The following is an 18,717-nucleotide window of genomic DNA, read 5'->3' as shown; positions in this document are numbered from 1 at the left end:
CATTATAACACTTATAACATAGTAAGAATGCATGATTATGATTAAGCTATAATGAGATTTGTCTAAATGACATCCATAAAGCATTTAAATAGCAAATGAACCGATAATTTTGGCCCCTAGGATAAAATAAAGTAATAAATTACAATAATTATGCTAATTTTATCCTGAAATAATCTTTTTCCACTATCGGACCAGAACAACTCGAACCGACTCAACCACTTCGAATCAGATGCCAAAACCACGAATCGAGCCAACCCAATACTAAACCAGACCAAACCACTTTGAGCCAGTCGAACTGGACCGAACCACCCTGGACCACCGCTCAACCGCCTGCAACGCAGCCTTAGGGTCGCATTGTCATAGGTTTGCAATGCCATGAGCNTCAACCGCCTGCAACGCAGCCTTAGGGTCGCATTGTCATAGGTTTGCAATGCCATGAGCAGTGTTGCAATGTTGTGACACCAGATTGTGTTTCTAGGCAAATTCTTCAACTATTCTGCTTTTTGGCCAAAAATTGTCTCGATCTTCATCAAATTCAACCCTATTTCTAGACATGAACTTACATAAGACATCGAATTTCATGATAAAGTGCCAAAAATGCAAGGCTTTTACGAATTTGAACGAATCAAAACATGGAAACCTTACCTTTATAGAAACAAAAGAAAATCCAATTCTCCAATGCTTTGGAATTCCACGAACACTACCAAAAAAGTTACTTCCCTTTCCTCTGAGAATCGTTGAGGTTTATAGTTTGTGGGAACCAATTGATAATTGGGAAAGGAGAAGGATAATTTTTTAGAGGCAAAAAGTATAGAGCAATTATGTATCTTGCATTCTGCGTGTGATCAAAATCACCAATACCTTTTGATCAAAAGAGAGAGAGGAATGTGGGATCACCCATATTTCAAATAACTTCTGAAAGTTATATGTTTAATAAAGTTAATTAATTATATTAATTAAATCTAATTTAATTAATGATTTTATTTAAATCATATTAAATGAAACATCTCTCACATAATCTATAGTTTTAATTCAATTAATTCAATTAAATAATTTTTTAATTTTTAATTAAATAATTATCAAATTAAATATCAAATATTTAATTTTTTTTTATTTTGAATCATATTCAATTGTATTTCTCTCATAACCTATAGTTTTAATGTGCATCTAATACACATTGATTTTAATCTGTAGATTTAATATGAATCCAATTCATATTAAAATAATATTTGAACTCCTTCAAATATTTAATTCTCTCATAAATTAATTTTGAATCATATCCAAAAATTAAATTTATCAAATATAAAGTTTAATTAAATTATAAACTTTATATGATAATGTATCATTATATATTATATTATTTCCCTAAGTGAATTTGAATATTTCAAACTCAATTCAAGACATAGTTATCTCAATTCCCTTTATGAGTTAGGAAAGGGACCTCACAGACCTATAGATCAGAAGCTCCAACGATATGAGATTAATTGACTAAACTCAATAACCAAATTAATCAACATTCGTTAACTGTGGATATACTCCATTAAAGACCCACAACTGCACTTCTCACTGCAGATATATTTCTATGTCCACTGAGACTAATAATAGCAAGTTAGTCCTTCACGAATGTTCGTAACACTAATTGGTTAAATTACCGTTTTATCCCTAGGTTACCTTTGTATTTTTAAGTACCAGTGTTCTTCTAATAAACAACCTGTTTATAGTCCACCATTAAACAGAAACCCCTCTCAGACTAATGAGAGGGTAGGGTCTTTTGTTTAAGTTCCGGAAGACACCACTTAATGGAACACTCATCTACTTACCCTAAAATCGTGAAGGAGTGAAATTCATCTTGTATTATTATGTTCCCAACTCCCCACTCGGTCTTATCCCTAAAATGGTAGGCTTATTGAGTCGACGACCTGGCTACTCCTATATAAATCAAAGGACAATCCCTCGTGAACAGGAGTCCATAATACTCTATTTCTTTTTAACTAATGATTTTTCACATTCTTTTTCTCAAAGAAAAATTTTCTTATAGAATTTTTCAATTGAAAATAATTTGGTAGAATATGATCTTTAGTTTTACATGGATATTTCTAGCCTTTTTATGATTAGACACAAGTTTGGCACCATTCATGCAATGAGTTTTAGCAATTGAATGTTTAGTCCTAAACTTTGATTTTTCAAGCTTATTCACAAAGTTCACATTATGAGCGCAATTTGGTCTAGTATGAAATTGTTTATTCAAAAACTTCGAATTTTCATGAATATGTTTATTTTTTCATCCTTTAGCACAAAATTAGGTACATTAGGCAAAGCATAATTAGACATATAAAAGATGCCTTTAACAAAAGTAATGCTTTAGAAGTAGATGAACAATTTTTATTCACAAGGCCTAATCCCTTTTTATCATTAGAAGATTTACTCGTGTCAATTTTTTTTTTTAATTTTTGTGCACCACTAGCCAATTTAATTATGGGCTCTTTTGCCATTTCAAGTTCTTTATTAACAAACAATTCTTTCTCTTTAAGCATATGCAAAAGATCATTTTTCTCATGAATATCACATTCAAGAAATTTAATTTTGTCAACAATAGACAACTTATCTTTTTCTAAACATTTATTGCTATCTTCCAAATCAAGAATTTTATCTCTCAAGCTAGCAATTTCATCTTTCAACTCTAAAGAACAAGATCTAATTTTTCTCATTTTCATTTCTCAAGTGATTCACTTCAATTTTCAATTCACAAGATAAAGATTTAAGTTCATCATTCTCTTTTTCAAGAAAAGTAATTCTATCATTCAATGGATTTTTCTCAATACAACACTCATCATGCAACAAATAGTTATTAGCTCCTTTAAACAAGAATTTTCAACTATCAAAGATATACTTTCAAGAGATAAGCTCTATATTTCTTTGATAATTTCACATATCTAGAGCTAACCTTTTCAAGATCACATTGCATACTTTCAAATGCATCAAATAGTTCATCACGAGAAGATGTTTTATAATTTACCTTATTTTTGTCACTTTTGTCTCTGGAGTCGTTCTCCGAATGAGCCATTAAGCACAATGAGGATCTATCACATTTATCTTTCTCTACTTCATGGACTTTTTCTTGATTTTGAGAATTATAATTCTCCTTCACATCAAATAAATCATTAGTGCTACAAGGAGAATTTTCTAAGCTATACATATAATCGAGAAAAATCTAAATGTCATATGCATAATCAAAATATAAAATTGTATCACATATTTGTCTATCCAATGCACAGTATATAATATTTATGACTTTGGCATTGAACACGAGCAACTCATTATTCAATTTCAATTTAGATAAACCATGCTTACAAACATACACAATATTAAAATCCATAGCAAGCATATATATTTTCATTCTATTTTTTCATACATCATAATTTCTATTTCCATCAACCAATGGGGTCCATTAACACAATGATTTTCTAAAGTTTCCATAAAATTCTAGCAATTAAGCTTTTAAATAATTTTTCAAAATATTAATAAGATGCATTAAGTATCAAAATAATACTTGAAAAATAATTTACGTAGAAGAGTTACATGCTCTGATACCAATTATAGGATTGGTATGACAACCTTAGAAGGGGTGAATAGGGTTTAACAAAACTAATTTAAATTTTTCTACTAATGTGGGTCGAATTAAAAAAATTAACGAACTCTTCCCTAACAAATAATTTGAACAATAAATTCATGTAAATAAATTGAACCCAAAATATAAAGTAATTAAAACTAACACTTTTTAGTACCCAATTTGACATTAGTAAAAAGATTGGTATGAAATATGTAAAGATCAATTCAACCAACATAAATAAACATTAAGCAATTAATTTAAGGAATAAATATTGTAATTAATTTCATGCAATAAAATATAACAACAAATTAATTGTAAAATTAATGTAGGAGAATGATAGAGAAATTAACACCGAAAATTTTATAATGGTTCGGCACAACCGGCCTATGTCCACTTTCCAAGCTCCTCTTGGATTCTTCACTAGAAGTCTTTGACTTTTTCCATGACTTAGAGTCCAACCGCTACAACGTTCTTTGTTCGGGTGCAATAACAAACCCGATCTTTTCCACGGTTAAGGATCAAAATGTTACAACGGCTCTTTTTCTGGGATCAAGAGCAACCCTTACAAAATGTTTGTAAAAATTAAAGAGCACACTTGAAAAACTCTTTACAAGAGTGGATTTATAGAGGATTGAAAAATAATGTAAGATTGTTGTTATAATTTTGGAGAAAATGAAGAGTTTAAATAGAAAGGAAAATTTGTTGAAAATCACATTTAATTTTGACCATTGGATGTTGGTGAAAGAAAATTGAATGGTGGAGATTTAAACTCAACTAGTCATTAGACACAAACAAAAAATAATATAATAATATATATCTTTCTAAATCGTTTTTTTAAACCCAATAAAAATCAATACCCACCATATGTCCAAAATTAGCGGTTAGATACAAACATAAAATAATATTAAATTCATTTTATTTTTAAAACTAATCCAAAAATTAAAAGTTTACCATGTGCCACTTCTCCATTGGTCCAAGTGGCACATTTCAATTGGTCCACTTTGATAAGAAAAATTCTGCCACATCATCAGCTTGGGATTTTTTTATTAAGCTTGTTTCGGTCATATATTCTTTGTTTGATGTCTGATTTAGGTGATTCAAATTGCATTGAAACCGTTGTTTCGAGCTATACGCAATGGATAGTTCAAAAAACTCAAATTATTAACAAATAAAATCATGTTTGTTATCATCCAAATATTAATTAGTTAATTAATTAAAACTAATTAATTTGGGATTAAGGCCCAAAAAGCTAACAATCTTTACATCGATTTGACAGATCTCATAATCATAAAAAAGTGGCTATGGTCAAGAGTATCCTTATCGACTTTAGCATGGCAACAGGAGAGAAGGTTTCTGAAGGAACTCTTATCAAAGAGAACCTAAGAGCTGAAGCAAGATCGTTCTAAATTCATTGTGACAGAATTATAAGCATTCATAAACATACATACAAGTTATGCATTTTAGAAAAAATTAGGCCATGCTCTCATATCTTAAAAACAAAGGAACGAGAGACACATCATTGAAGAATTCTTCCTCAGTTTATCTCTCACTCTCGTAAAAAACTGGGACCAGCACTTCTCACTGTTGCTGCAACAACAACCCAATTGTCTACACAAATCTCTCATTGTCGCTTATCACATGAACAATCTTTTCCACGAATAAACAACAACTTAGACACCACCACTCAGTGACCTTGGTATTCTCAGAGTGAGAATCCAAGAGTTGTGGGCTCTGTTGGATTTGGTAGAGGGAAGGAGAAAAGAGCGATCGTATTCAACAACCAAGCAAGTGAGAGAGGTTTGTGTCTATCGTATAGACTTGTGCTTGATCGTTTAGAAAAAGTGCATGATCATTTAGGTATGAGGCTTGATCGTTTACACGATCGTTTAGTGAATCTTGCTGAGGCGCATGATCGCTTAGTAGAAGCTGCACGATCGTTTAGGAAACAACCTGTGTAGACAATCGTTTAGACAAACACTTAAGGTTGTCATGTAGGCTCTCGTGAGCTAAACGATAGACAGTGTACTTTTTTGAAGCGATACAATGATTCCTTTACAAAAATGAAAACAATTTTAATTTTATCCTTCAATTATGAAAACTGAATATAACCTCCCACTTTCACGCACGGTTAAGGAGAAAACCACCAACAATTATCTCATAATTGTTTTAATTATAAATATAATAACTAACTTTCATATTATATTTATAACCTATAGTTTTAATATCACATCATATGCAACATTTAAAATAGTCATTTTCTCCTTTACTTGATATAAATCATATTTACATCCATTTCCTCCAATTAATGTTACTCATATATCAGTCAACTATATCATATATAATTGAATCAGTTTAATCATATCATATATAATCAAACTCCCTTTTGTCAATTTGAACACTTTAAACTGACCCAAAAACTGATTCTCAACTTGAATTCATTGAGCTACCAAGGGGACCTTATGGACCTGTAGCTTGAAGCTCCAACGATACGTGAATAGCTGACTAAACTCTTTAGCCACGAGATCCACCATTCGTTAACTGTTGGGCACTCCACTAAAGACCAATAACTATACTCTTCTCACCACAGATATATTTTTGTTTCCATCGTAGATAACCAATCAACAGTATGATGCGTTATTTTATTAAGTGGGAATATGGATGATATGCATTGATGGATTGCATTGTGCACTCAAGTTTCCCCAGCGAAATTCAAGTATAAATTCCTCTGAGTTTCCTGGTAAGTCTAGGGTCAAACATAGAGACTTGTGAAAATAGATTGCGTTAATGATTTTTTTTAATGAAAACTTTGCGGTAACCGGGAAAATAAATAAAGTGTTTAGTTGTTGATTGCATTGATTAAAAAGAAATGAATAAATGCGGCGGATATGAGAAACGAAAGTTGCGTTGATAGATGAAATGAGTATGTGATGAACAGGTTGAAAAGATCTTTAGCTAGCGTCAGTTGGGGATGCGTCAGACCATGCGATCATTTTACTACCATGTACAGCAAGTCATTATCCAATGTAAATGCGATGCTCTTAAGTCTAGGACGTATGTGTTGAATGCAAAATGTCCATAGAACTTATCCCTAAGTCTCTACTCTTGTCCTATGCATTGAGGCAAAATGCATGAAGCAAGGTGACCGCATACAATCATATTATCGCTAGGATGCATGCGATGTGTTAATAACAAATAGTACTCATTTCTAAGCGCCTATCTCTCGTTTATGCGTTCTAATCTGGTTCTTCTAAACCTAGATTCTGACCTGACCTTCCCAAGTCTTGATCCTGTCCTTAGACTACCTTCTCGAGTATCCCTAAAGGACGAATGAAGCATACATAAACAAGATAATCGCAAAGAATGAAGATTCCCTAGTTGTGCTAGCTAAATGCTTCTCAACCCATTCAACTAATTTAGCTACTCATGTGTGAATCACAGAGAGTGGACAGATATAGAGAAATAAATTCCATTCTTATAAATACGTTAAGTACAAAATGGCAATGGAAGTTTAGGGTAGAGAGCCTGGTAGTAATTTCTTGTTGACCGAGGCTTTTTTTACACTGGAATCTCTATTCTGGCCTAAAGATATTTCTGCTTCTGCAGGCGTCGACCCTCTCCCTATCTTTGAAGCTTCTGGCACTCTCCCAAGCTTACCGGAACAATCACCAGCACACTTTCTTCCTCGCGTCTGCCTCAAAATGGAAGAAACTATGGACAGAGGCGTGAACTTGTAAAGTGATGAAGTAATCGACTGCTTAACCCCTTCTCTGAAGAATGCACTTCATATTTATAGAGTTTCCATGGTGAAAGGCGGCTTCTCTCTCCCGGTTGTACAGATGGGACAGCTTTAATTCCTAACTGATGCGCCGGATAAATGTCACCGATAAAGCTGAATGTACTTCGTGATCGTTATCGGATGTCAACTTAATTTGGATCCGACTGCCGTCAGCTTTCTGTCCCATCACTCTTAATTATCCTTTCGCCCGGATGCGCCCACCATGTTGCGCTGACCAAGTTGCAGTGATTCTTCTTGGGTGAATGTTTGCGAGCATGATCATCGCAAAGTCTTGCAGTGAAGTTGCGCTCGACCAATGTATTCCTATGATCATAATCTCTGCATTGCGTTAACGCATATTCTGCACAAAAATGTAAAGATCAACTGCTCTAATGCGTTGGACACATGCGACCGCAATATTATAGAATTTATGCTTAATGGATGTAATTTAACATATTTCATCAACGCAATCCAACATTGTTTAAGAACTTGGTACTATGATAACGTGCATTTCTGCTCATTATCACACCCCCAAATTTAAACAATGCTTATCCTCAAGCATAAGCTAAAGATTCCTTTAGCAAGTTAACCACAAAGTTCTTTCCCTAGATTTCTCAAGGATACTTCGTTCAAATCTATATGCTAGAATTTCCTTAAGTCTTATTCAAGTTTCTTCCTAAAATATTTCTAAGACCTAGGGACTGCAAGTTTAACTTTCAAAAGAACTTTACTAAATTTTGGAACATCGCATGATTTATTTCAAAAAGAAAATTTTCCACCAGGGTGTCAAATGATTTATCCTTGCACCAAAAATTTTCTTTATTACTATTTTTTTCCTGACCTTGTGTTAATCCGAGTGCCTTGCCTTCGTTTTGGCTTGCCCCTCCGGGTGTCATGCGGACATCCAACTACGAGCAATGCACTCTTTCTCAGACTAAACTCATACCGATTTGGCATTGGAGTTGCGGTCATTAATTTATGCGTTGATCCTGGTGACTTACTTTCGTTTTGGCTTGCCCCCACGGGTGTCATGCGGACATCCAACTACGGGTAAGTGCCTTTCACAACTTAAACTCTTATCAACATGGGTTTCCCATTACGTTGACAGTGGAGTTGTTATTCTCAATTTTTTTATAGCAAGGTCGAAAATAAATACCTCACCCCCAAATTTAAAATGTGGCAATGTCCTCAATGCCAAAAGAAATTAAAATAGGTCATGTGATGGTCATAGAATGCGTTGTAAAGAGAGTTTGAAAGAAAGCTAGCAAACCCCTAACTTCTAGAAATATTTCATGAGGTGGCTATCCTAAGATTATGTTGACTCTGATATATACGAAAGACATAGAAGCATATTGTTCATCATTGAAATCATACTTGAAAAAGAAACAACATGCGGTGAACTACTAAATTTATCTACTTGTTAAATGATTGCGGTAATCAAGGAGGATGCGGTGATAAAACTTTGAAAAGTGAAATACAATGTGATAGCGCAAAATTTGAAATAAAGATAAGGAAGAGTACACCCCCAAATTTTGCGTTGTTTCCCGCATTGTGTATTGATGCATCCATCCTTGCGGCGATCTCTGCTTCTGTGGATTGCGGTGATGGATTGAGATCATTTGCTTCTTCGTAATCCTGTGCCTTAATCCTTGTAAAAAGACAAAGAGAGGGTCAAATGATTTTAAAACAAAACAACAATTTTTTTTTTGGAGAAAAATAAGTGAAATACAGATAATAGTAAAGTGACGAAGAATTAAATGTTCAAGAGTTGAGTAAGGGATAGTCCGGGTTTTTCAACTTTGCGGAGACTATTTCTGGTTGGAATTCTCTTCCGCAATATGCCTTTATCCGTTGTCCATTAACTTTAAATGTTTGACTGCCATCCTCGGTGATCAATTCCACCGCACCATGTGGAAATATTGCTTTGATGATGAAGGGACCAGACCAGCGAGATTTTAATTTTCCCTGGAAGTGCCGCAATCTTGAATTGAAGAGTAAGACCTTTTGCCCGACTTTGAAGTTTCTAGCGCATATGCATTCATCATGCCAGCGCTTGGTTCACTCTTTATAAATCTTCGTATTCTCATATGCGTTGTCCCTCCATTCTTCTAGCTCGACCAGCTGCAGTTTTCGCGCTTCCCCTGCTTTCTTCAAATCAAAATTTAGTTTCTTGACCACCCAAAATGCTTTATACTCCAGCTCCAAAGGCAAATGACACGCCTTGCCAAATACCAGTGCATAGGGGGACATATCTATAGGTGTTTTAAATGCGGTCTGGTATGCCCACAACGCATCATCAAGATTCATCGCCCAATCTTTCCATGAAGGTTTTTACCACCTTCTCAATTATCAACTTAATTTCTCTATTGGACACTTCAGCTTGACCATTCTTTTGCGGATGGTATGCGGTGGCCAACTTGTGGAGGATATTGTATTTGCACAGCAGCTCCTTTATATTGTGATTGACAAAGGTTGATCCTTCATCCCTTATAATGGCACGGGGAGTGCCAAAACGAGTGAAAATATTTTTCTTGAGGAACTGGGAGACTACCGTCGCATCACTTGCAGTGCATGCAATTGCCTCTACCCACTTAGAAACCTAATCGACGGCCAATAAGATATAATGCTTGCCATGCGAAGGAGGGAATGGTCCCATGAAATCAATCCCCCAGACATCAAATAATTCTAGCTCCAAAATAGTGTTCATTGGCATTGTGTTCTTCCATGAAATGTTGTTGGTGCATTGACACTGATCACATTTCATTGCGTAGTTAGCAACATTCTTAAATAATGAAGGCCAAAAGATCCACTTTGCAAAACTTTAGCTACAGTGTGTTGCCCTCTAAAGTGCCCTCCATATGGTGAATCGTGGCACTGTGACAATATGCGTTGTTAAGCAACATTTGGTACGTATAATTGAATGATTTGGTCTACATCTCTTTTTACAGATTCGGCTCATCCCAATAATAGTGTTTACATTCATGCTTGAGCTTCTTCTATTGATGGTAGGTGTAATCTTCAAGAAATTGTTCACAGACCAAATAGTTAACAATGTCAGCATACCAGGGCAATTCTTTTATGTGGAACAGCTGCTCGTCCGAAAACGCGACACTCACTTCAGATTCATTGCGGTCAACCTCGAGATTTTCTAGTCTGGACAAGTGATCCATAACTTGATTCTCTGTCTCCTTTTGATCAATTATCTCGATATCAAATTCTTGAAGAAGGAGAACCCATCTGATCAACCTCGATTTTGCGTTTTTTTTTGTCATTAAATATTTGATTGTCGAGTGACCAGTGTGAATGAATACCTTGGTTCCCAACAGATATGCCCTGAATTTCTCCAACGCAAAAATCACAGCCAGGAGTTCTTTCTCAGTGGTGGTATAATTTATTTGAGCAGGGTTTAGAGTTTTACTCGCATATGCGATGGGGTGCAAAATAGTTTTCTTCTTTTACGCTAATGTAGCCCCCATCGCATACCCGCTTGCGTCGCACATGATTTCAAATGGCATTGTCCAATCTGGCGTAATTAGTATGGGCGTGGTAATCAACGCATCTTTTAATACTCTGAATGCGTTGAGGCAATTGTTGTCAAATAAATTTCCTGTCCACCTCTAACAATGCACTCAGTGGTCGTGCAATTTTAGAAAAGTCCTTGATGAACCGTCTATAAAATCCAACGTGCCCCAAGAAGCTTCGCACAACCTTCACGCTGGTTGGAGGTGGGAGTTTTTCAATTGCTTCAATCTTTGCTTTGTTCACTTCCAACCGTTCCCAGGAGATATTGTGTCCCAACACTATACCATCCTTAACCATGAAATGACATTTTTCCCAGTTGAACACCAGATTTGTCTCTTCATATCTTTTCAGAATCTTCTCTAAGTTGGCTAAGCAGACTTCATAAGTGTTCCCATAAACAGAGAAGTCATCCATAAATATTTCCACAGAGTTCTCGAGATAATCTGAAAAGATCGCCATCATGCACCTTTGGAAAGTGCTTGGCGCATTGCAGAGGCCAAACGGCATGCGGCGAAAAGCAAACGTCCCATATGGGCAGGTGAATGTGGTCTTGTCTTGGTCTTCAGAAGCTATCATGATTTGATTGTACCCGGCATACCCATCCAAGAAGCAATAAAAATCATTCCCTGCTAGTCTGTCTACCATTTGATCGATAAAAGGCAGAGGGAAGTGATCTTTCTTTGTGGCCGCATTCAATTTGCGGTAGTCCATACATATGCGCCATCCAGTGATGGTTCTTTGTGGTATTAATTCATTGTTCTCATTTGGGACTACTGTCATTCCATCCTTCTTTGGCACACATTGCATGGGGCTGACCCACGTGTTATCAGCTATTGGATAGATAATGACCGCATCTAGCCATTTGATATCTCCTTCTTGACGACCTCTTTCATCGCAGGGTTGAGTCTGCGTTGATTTTCAATTGTTGCTTTGTGGTCGTCTTCAAGACGAATGTGGTGCATGCAGTATGCGGGGCTAATTCCTCGGATGTCAGCGAGCGTCCAGCCAATTGCTCGCATATGTTTCTTGAGAATGCTCGTCAACGCATTCTCTTGCTCTATGTTGAGCATAGAGGAAATTATCACTGGCAGTTTCTCATTCTGCCCTAAAAATGCGTACTTCAAATGGGTTGGTAGGGTCTTTAGTTCAAGTGTTGGAAGCTCCATTAAGAAAGGTTGCATTGTATTTCTTTCTTCTGTCGGCTCTACTTCTTGTGTTGCGATCATCTCTTTTTCCTTGTTTGTTTTTGCTACAATCATATTGCAGGCAGCTACGGATGCATTGGCATCCTCTTCTTCACACTCTTCATCAGACTTTTCTTCTTCAATCAAATTCAGGTCATCGTTAGAATCTTGTAGGATTTCCTCATCCAGGAATTTCATGGCATGAATTATGTTAAATTTGAGCTTCTGTCCGTTTATACTCAAAGTGATAGGCAGGCATTTCCTCAATCACTTCACTGAAAGGAATGTTAACATGTAATTGCTTTAACATATATAAGAAGCATTGGTACTGTACTTCTTCATTTTTCTTCTTTCTTAGCCTCTGAGGGAAAGGTGGAAACTGGATTTTCACGGTTCTCGTTTCATTTGACTTTGAGGTCGACGCAACCTCAGGTTCCATTGCTTCATTTTCTTCTTCTTCTTCTTGTATTACTGCAATCTCAGGTGCAGTTGCGATGGAAGTTGTTCTACTATGCTCCTTCTTCTCTCCCTCCACAATCTTCCCACTACGCAATGTCACAACCTGACACTGTTCCTTACTTGATCATTCTGGGTTACGTGACAGTTCGGTAGAACTTGGCAGCGCCCCTTGCGGTCTACTTTTCAGCTCACTCGTAATCTGGCCCATTTGCAATTCGAGGTTGCGGATGGACGTAGCCTGGCTCATTTTTCTCTATATATTGTTTCAACAGGCTCTCCAAAGAAAAGGATTGCGGTGGTTGTTGTGAGCTACTTACTTGATTGCTCTGTTGCCCGTTGTTGCATTGAAAGAATCCTAGTGGCGCTTCTTTTTGCGCCACAGGTTGAAAATTTTGTTGTTGATTCTTCCAAACAAAATTGGGGTGGTTTCTCCACCCGGGGTTGTAAGTGTTTGAAAAAAGGTTGTTCTTTACAAAATATACAAACTGTGGATTTTGCGGGAAATCTTCCATCGCATGCCCATCACCACAAGTCGTACACCTTACGGTGTTTTGATTGATTGCGTTGATTTTCCCACCTTGCGGTGTTGGGCTGCTGATCGCCATTCCTTGAATCAAATTCATCATTACGGTCATTTAGTTTTGTAATGAAACAATAGCACCGTTATTTGCATCAGAATCTTTAAGTCTCAATCTCTGGTCACTTTCCCTTCAATCTTCATGGTTCTTGGAGAAGCGGTCCAGGATATTCTTCGTCTTATCGTAAGTTCTGTCAAGTAGACCACCAGCGGTTGACGCATTGGCAGCGGTCTGTGAAACAGGATTCAAACCGTGATAGAAAATTTTCATTTGAAGACAGTCTGGTAGCCTATTATGCTGAAAATCTCAAACAAACCTTTTAAACCTCGTCCAGGCATCGCTGAGCGATTCGTCCATATCTTATTCAAAATTTTTAATAAGCTTTCTTTGTCTTGCGTTCTCGGTAGGTGGAAAGTACTTTTTCATGAATTTCTCCACTATCTACTCCCAAGAAGTAATCTTTCCTAGTTCAAGCGAGTAAACCCATTTCCTAGCCTGATTACAGAGAGAAAATGGGAACAACGTTCGTCGAACTTCCTCAGCAGAGATATTCAGGAACACAAAAGTATTGCAGATTCCAATAAAACATCAGAGGTGGGCGTGCGGGTTCTCACCACGCCTTCCTCCGAATTGACCTACAGTCTGGATCATCTGCAACATCACCAGTTTCATCTCGAATCTACTTCCGTCGTGAGTAGGCCTCTTGATTCCTGGAGAGAAATCATAGAGGTTTGGCGACATAGTCTCTAATGGGCCTATTGCGATCATTTGCCAACAGAATCGGATTCGCNGACATAGTCTCTAATGGGCCTATTGCGATCATTTGCCAACAGAATCGGATTCGCCATGACATTATTATCATTTAGTGCTCCACCTCCAGGATGCTTCGCCTTCTTTATCGGATTGTGGTTGCTGTTGGCGGACTCTTAATCATCGTCTAAAAGTCCTCTCAATCTCCAGGTCGTAATTCGCCAGAGATTAAAGGTCCTGCAAAGAAATAAAAAAAAAATTACCGTTAACAAACTATTTTGCCGAAGTCCCTGGCAACGGTGCCAAAAAACTTGATGCGTTATTTTATTAAGTGGGAATATGGATGATATGCGTTGATGGATTGTGTTATGCACTCAATTTTCCCCAACGGAATTCAAGTGTAAATTCCTCTGAGTTTCTTGGTAAGTCTAGGGTCGAACAAAGGGACTTGTGAAAATAGATTGCATTGATGACTTTTTTTATGTAAAATTTGCGGTAACGGGGAAAATAAATAAAGTGTTTGGTTGTTAATTGCGTTGATTAAAAAGAAATGAATAAATGTGGCAGATTTGAGAAACGAAAGTTGCGTTGATAGATGCAATGAGTATGTGATGAACAGGTTGAGAAGATCTTTAGCTAGCGTTACTTGGGGATGCGTCAGACCGTGCGATCATGTTACTACCATGCACAGCAAGTCATTTTCCAATGTAAATGCGATGCTCCTTAGTCTAGGACGTATGTGTTGAATGCAAAATGTCCATAGATCTTATCCCTAAGTCTCTACTCTTGCCCTATGCATTGATGCAAAATGCACGAAGCAAAGTGACCGCATACAATCATATCTTATCGCTAAGATGCATGTGATGCATTAATAACAAATAGTGCTCATTCCTAAGTGCTATCTCTCGTTTATGCGTTCTAATCTGGTTCTTCAAAACCTAGATTCTGACCCAAGTCTAGATCTTGTCCTTAGACTACCCTTCCTAGTATCCCTAAAGGACAAATGAAGCATACATAAACAAGATAATCACAAAGAATGAAGATTCCCTAGTTGTGCTAGCTAAATGCTTCTCAACCCAATCAACTAATTTAGCTACCCATGCGTGAATCACAGAGAGTGGACAGATATAGAGAGAAATTCCATTCCTATAAATACGTTAAGTACAAAATACCAATGGAAGTTTAGGGTAGAGAGCATGGTAGAAATTCCTTGCTGACGAAGGCTTTTTTTACACTGGAATCTCTATTCTGGCCTAAAGATATTCCTGATTCTGCAGGCGTCGGCTCTCTCCCTGTCTTTGAAGCTTCCGATGCTCTCTCAAGCTTACCGGAACGATCTATCGGCACACTTTCTTCCTCGCGTCCACCTTAAAATGGAAGAAACTATGGACAGAGGCGTGAACTTATAAAGTGATGAAGTAATCGACTACTTAACCCCTTCTCTGAAGAATGCACCTGGTATTTATAGAGTTTCCATGGTGAAAGGCGGCTTCTCTCTCCCGGTTGTACAGATGGGACAACTTTAATTCCTGACTGATGCGCCCAATAATTGTCACCGATAAAGCTGAATGTACTTCGTGACCGTTATTGGCTGTCAACTTAATTTGGATTCGACTGCCGTCAACTTTCTACCCCATCGCTTTTAATTATCCTTTCACCCGAATGCGCCTACCATGTTGCGTTGACCAAGTTGCGGTGATTCTTCTTGGACGAATGTTTATGAGCACGATCATCGCAAAGTCTTGCGGTGAAGTTTCACTCGACCAATGTATTCCTATGATTGCAATCTCTACATTGCGTTAACACATATTCTGCACAAAAATGTAAAGATCAAATGCTCTAATGCGTTGGGCGCATGCGACCGCAATATTATAGAATTTATGCTTAATGGACGCAATTCAACATATTTCATCAACACAATCCAACATTGTTTAAGAACTTCGTACTATGATAATACGCATTTCTAGCTATTATCACAGTACAATAACTCTTCACAGATGCTCGTAAGTATAGCTGGGCCAATTTACTGTTTTGCCCATATAGTTATATCTAACTTCTTAAGTACCACTGATCCCTCTAATAAACAATATCTCATAGTCCTACTATGAGTAGACACCTCTTAGGCCATGAGAAGGTGTGATGCACCACATTGTTCAAGCCCTGGCATCTTGTGTAGCTGAGTTTCCAACTTCCCAATTAGACGAATCCCTAAAGTGGTAGGTTTGAGTCAACTATCTGACCACTTGTACCCATGCAAATCAAAGGACCACCCTCTAAGGCAGGAGTTCCCAACTCACTCAGGATTAAGGTCATGTTACCTATGGTTATCCTAGTGAAGTGAAGTCTCTATCATGAACGACGTTATATAATGAGACTAAACACATCGTGGTCTAGTCTTATACAAACTCCTTTGTATAGGACACCCCCGCTCACATGTTTCCACGTGAATGATCAGAACCAGACCATCTGTAGCATGTCACAACACTTGTAACTGCCTACAAAGCGGGTCGCATCTGTAGTGTCACCAGGATAAGGTTTTCCTCATATATCCATATACTACAGACCATTTTGGTTATCACTTAAGGCATGATCCACCTATATGTCTCCACATACATGCTTAAGCTACAACAACAACCAGGAATCTTAGTTTATTGGTTTGTGGTAAAGCACATAAAACATCTCATGTTTCATAGACAACAGTGAAGAAAATATCTCATATTATTACATCACAAGTGTTTGTTCAATACAGGTGTTTACAAACTACAAGACTCAAGGAGAGTTTAGGGCATCAACCCCAACAGTTTCTTCATAATCCACCCCTCTCTTTGGATAAACCCTTTTACCACAAATCGAGCCTTATAGGTTCGTACCTCTCCAGCTTGGTCTCATTTCCTCTTGTAGATCCATTTGCATCTAATGGATTTTAACCCATCTAACTGACCTACAAGTTCCCAGACTAAATTGAAGTACATAGATTCCATTTTGAGGCCCATGGATTTTATCCACTGGTCTTGGTCTACATCTTCTATTGTCTGTTTAAAGGTCAGTGGGTTCTTTAAGCCAATCATTAGATATGACAACTTGAGTTTCAGTTAAACCCATGTAACGGTCATGCTATTGAACAACCCTCCTACTACATCGACGCTCTCTCAACTCTTGAGAAGGATGTAACTGACCAGATGATCCAGCTTCATCAACAACTCTTGCTAAAGGACCGACCTGATCAACAACTGTTGTTGGTCTATCTGTAACTTCTTTGGAAATTTCATTCAATACTAGCTTACTGTGAGGCTAATGATTTCTTATATGCTCTTCCTCTAAAAATGTAACGTTTATCAATACAAATACTTTATCATCTTGTGAATCATAAAATAGACCACCTTTCATTTCCTTGGGGTAACCTATGAAACCATAGTTTTGAACGACATTTCAAGTCCTTTGGGTTTTGCATCAACACATGTGTCGGGTATCCCCAAATTTTTAAGTGACGTTAACTACCTTTATGCCCTCTCCATAATTCATAAGGTTTTTCTGAAACATTTTTTGAAGGAATCATGTTCAAAATGTATAGTGCAATCTGTACTACATATCTCTAAAACGAAATAGCCAATTGAGCAAAGCTCATTAATGAACAAACCATGTCTAACAAGGTTCAATTTCTCCTTTTTGATATACCATTTTGCTGGGATGTACCGAGCGCAGTGAGTTGGGACTGGATTCCATGTTCTATCAAATAGTCTTTAAAATTCAAGTCCATATTCTCACCACCTCGATCTGATCGAAGTGTTTTGATTGTTTTACCTAATAGATGCTCAACTTCAACCTTATATTCCTTGAATTTTTTAAAAATTTTAAACTTTTGATGCATTAGGTAAACATAGCCATACCTTGAATAATCATCAATAAAACTGATGAAATATTCATACTCACCTCATGCTTTGACATTCATTGGATCACAAAGGTCTGAATGTACGAGTTCTAAGGGTTCTTTGCCTTTAAGACCTTTTCCTGAAAAAGATCTTTTGGTCATTTTACCTTTAAGACAGGACATACAAGGAGGTAAAGAGTTGCCTTCTAACTGATTTAAATTCCACTCTTGACCAATCTCTCAATCCTATCGATATTAATGTGTCCAAGTTATAAGTGTCAAAGATAAGTATTAGGAGAAACCTTTTGCCTTTTATTTTGAGTTTAAGTTGTTTTAAACATATCTATATTCAAAATAGCTTTTGCCTTAGTTGGTTTTAACACATATAAGTTGTTTTCAAGTTTTGCGAAACAAATTTGAACACCTCTTGAGATAATAAACACTTCATTAATTTCAAAAGAAACTTTGTACAATTGTTCTAATAAACAAAAGATAGATATTAAATTCCTCCCCATAGTTGGAACATAATGTAAATTTTCTAGTAAAATGAATCTATCTCCAAAAGAAACTTCATGTCTCTCACTACTTGAAAGTCATCTCACCCTCTACAAACTATTTCCAGGAACTAATTTCTTGAGTGAAAGCACAAATATGATTAGTGGCCCCTTAATCTAAAAATCCCGGTCTATGTATCATTTTCTACTAAACATGTTTCAACAACGAGTAAATCATATTTATCTTATTTCGCTTTCTCAATTTTTTTTTTATCTATGACAGTAGTGTTTACTTCCTCCATCATAACCAGAACATGTTTTCTAACAGAGGTTCCTTCCTTTATGCAATAGTTGTAAACATCCTTGAGAGTATCGTGCCTGATAGAAAATACTGCATGCAACGAATCCATGATCCCTTTAGCGTTGACCATGCTCTCATATATATTAGTCAAAACATTTGATATACTTGCTAAGATA

Source organism: Benincasa hispida, chromosome 4, assembly GCF_009727055.1.
Source record: "Benincasa hispida cultivar B227 chromosome 4, ASM972705v1, whole genome shotgun sequence".
NCBI classification, from domain to species: domain Eukaryota; kingdom Viridiplantae; phylum Streptophyta; class Magnoliopsida; order Cucurbitales; family Cucurbitaceae; genus Benincasa; species Benincasa hispida.
The sequence above is the reverse complement of the archived record's forward strand: the minus strand, read 5'-3'. Positions refer to the sequence as shown.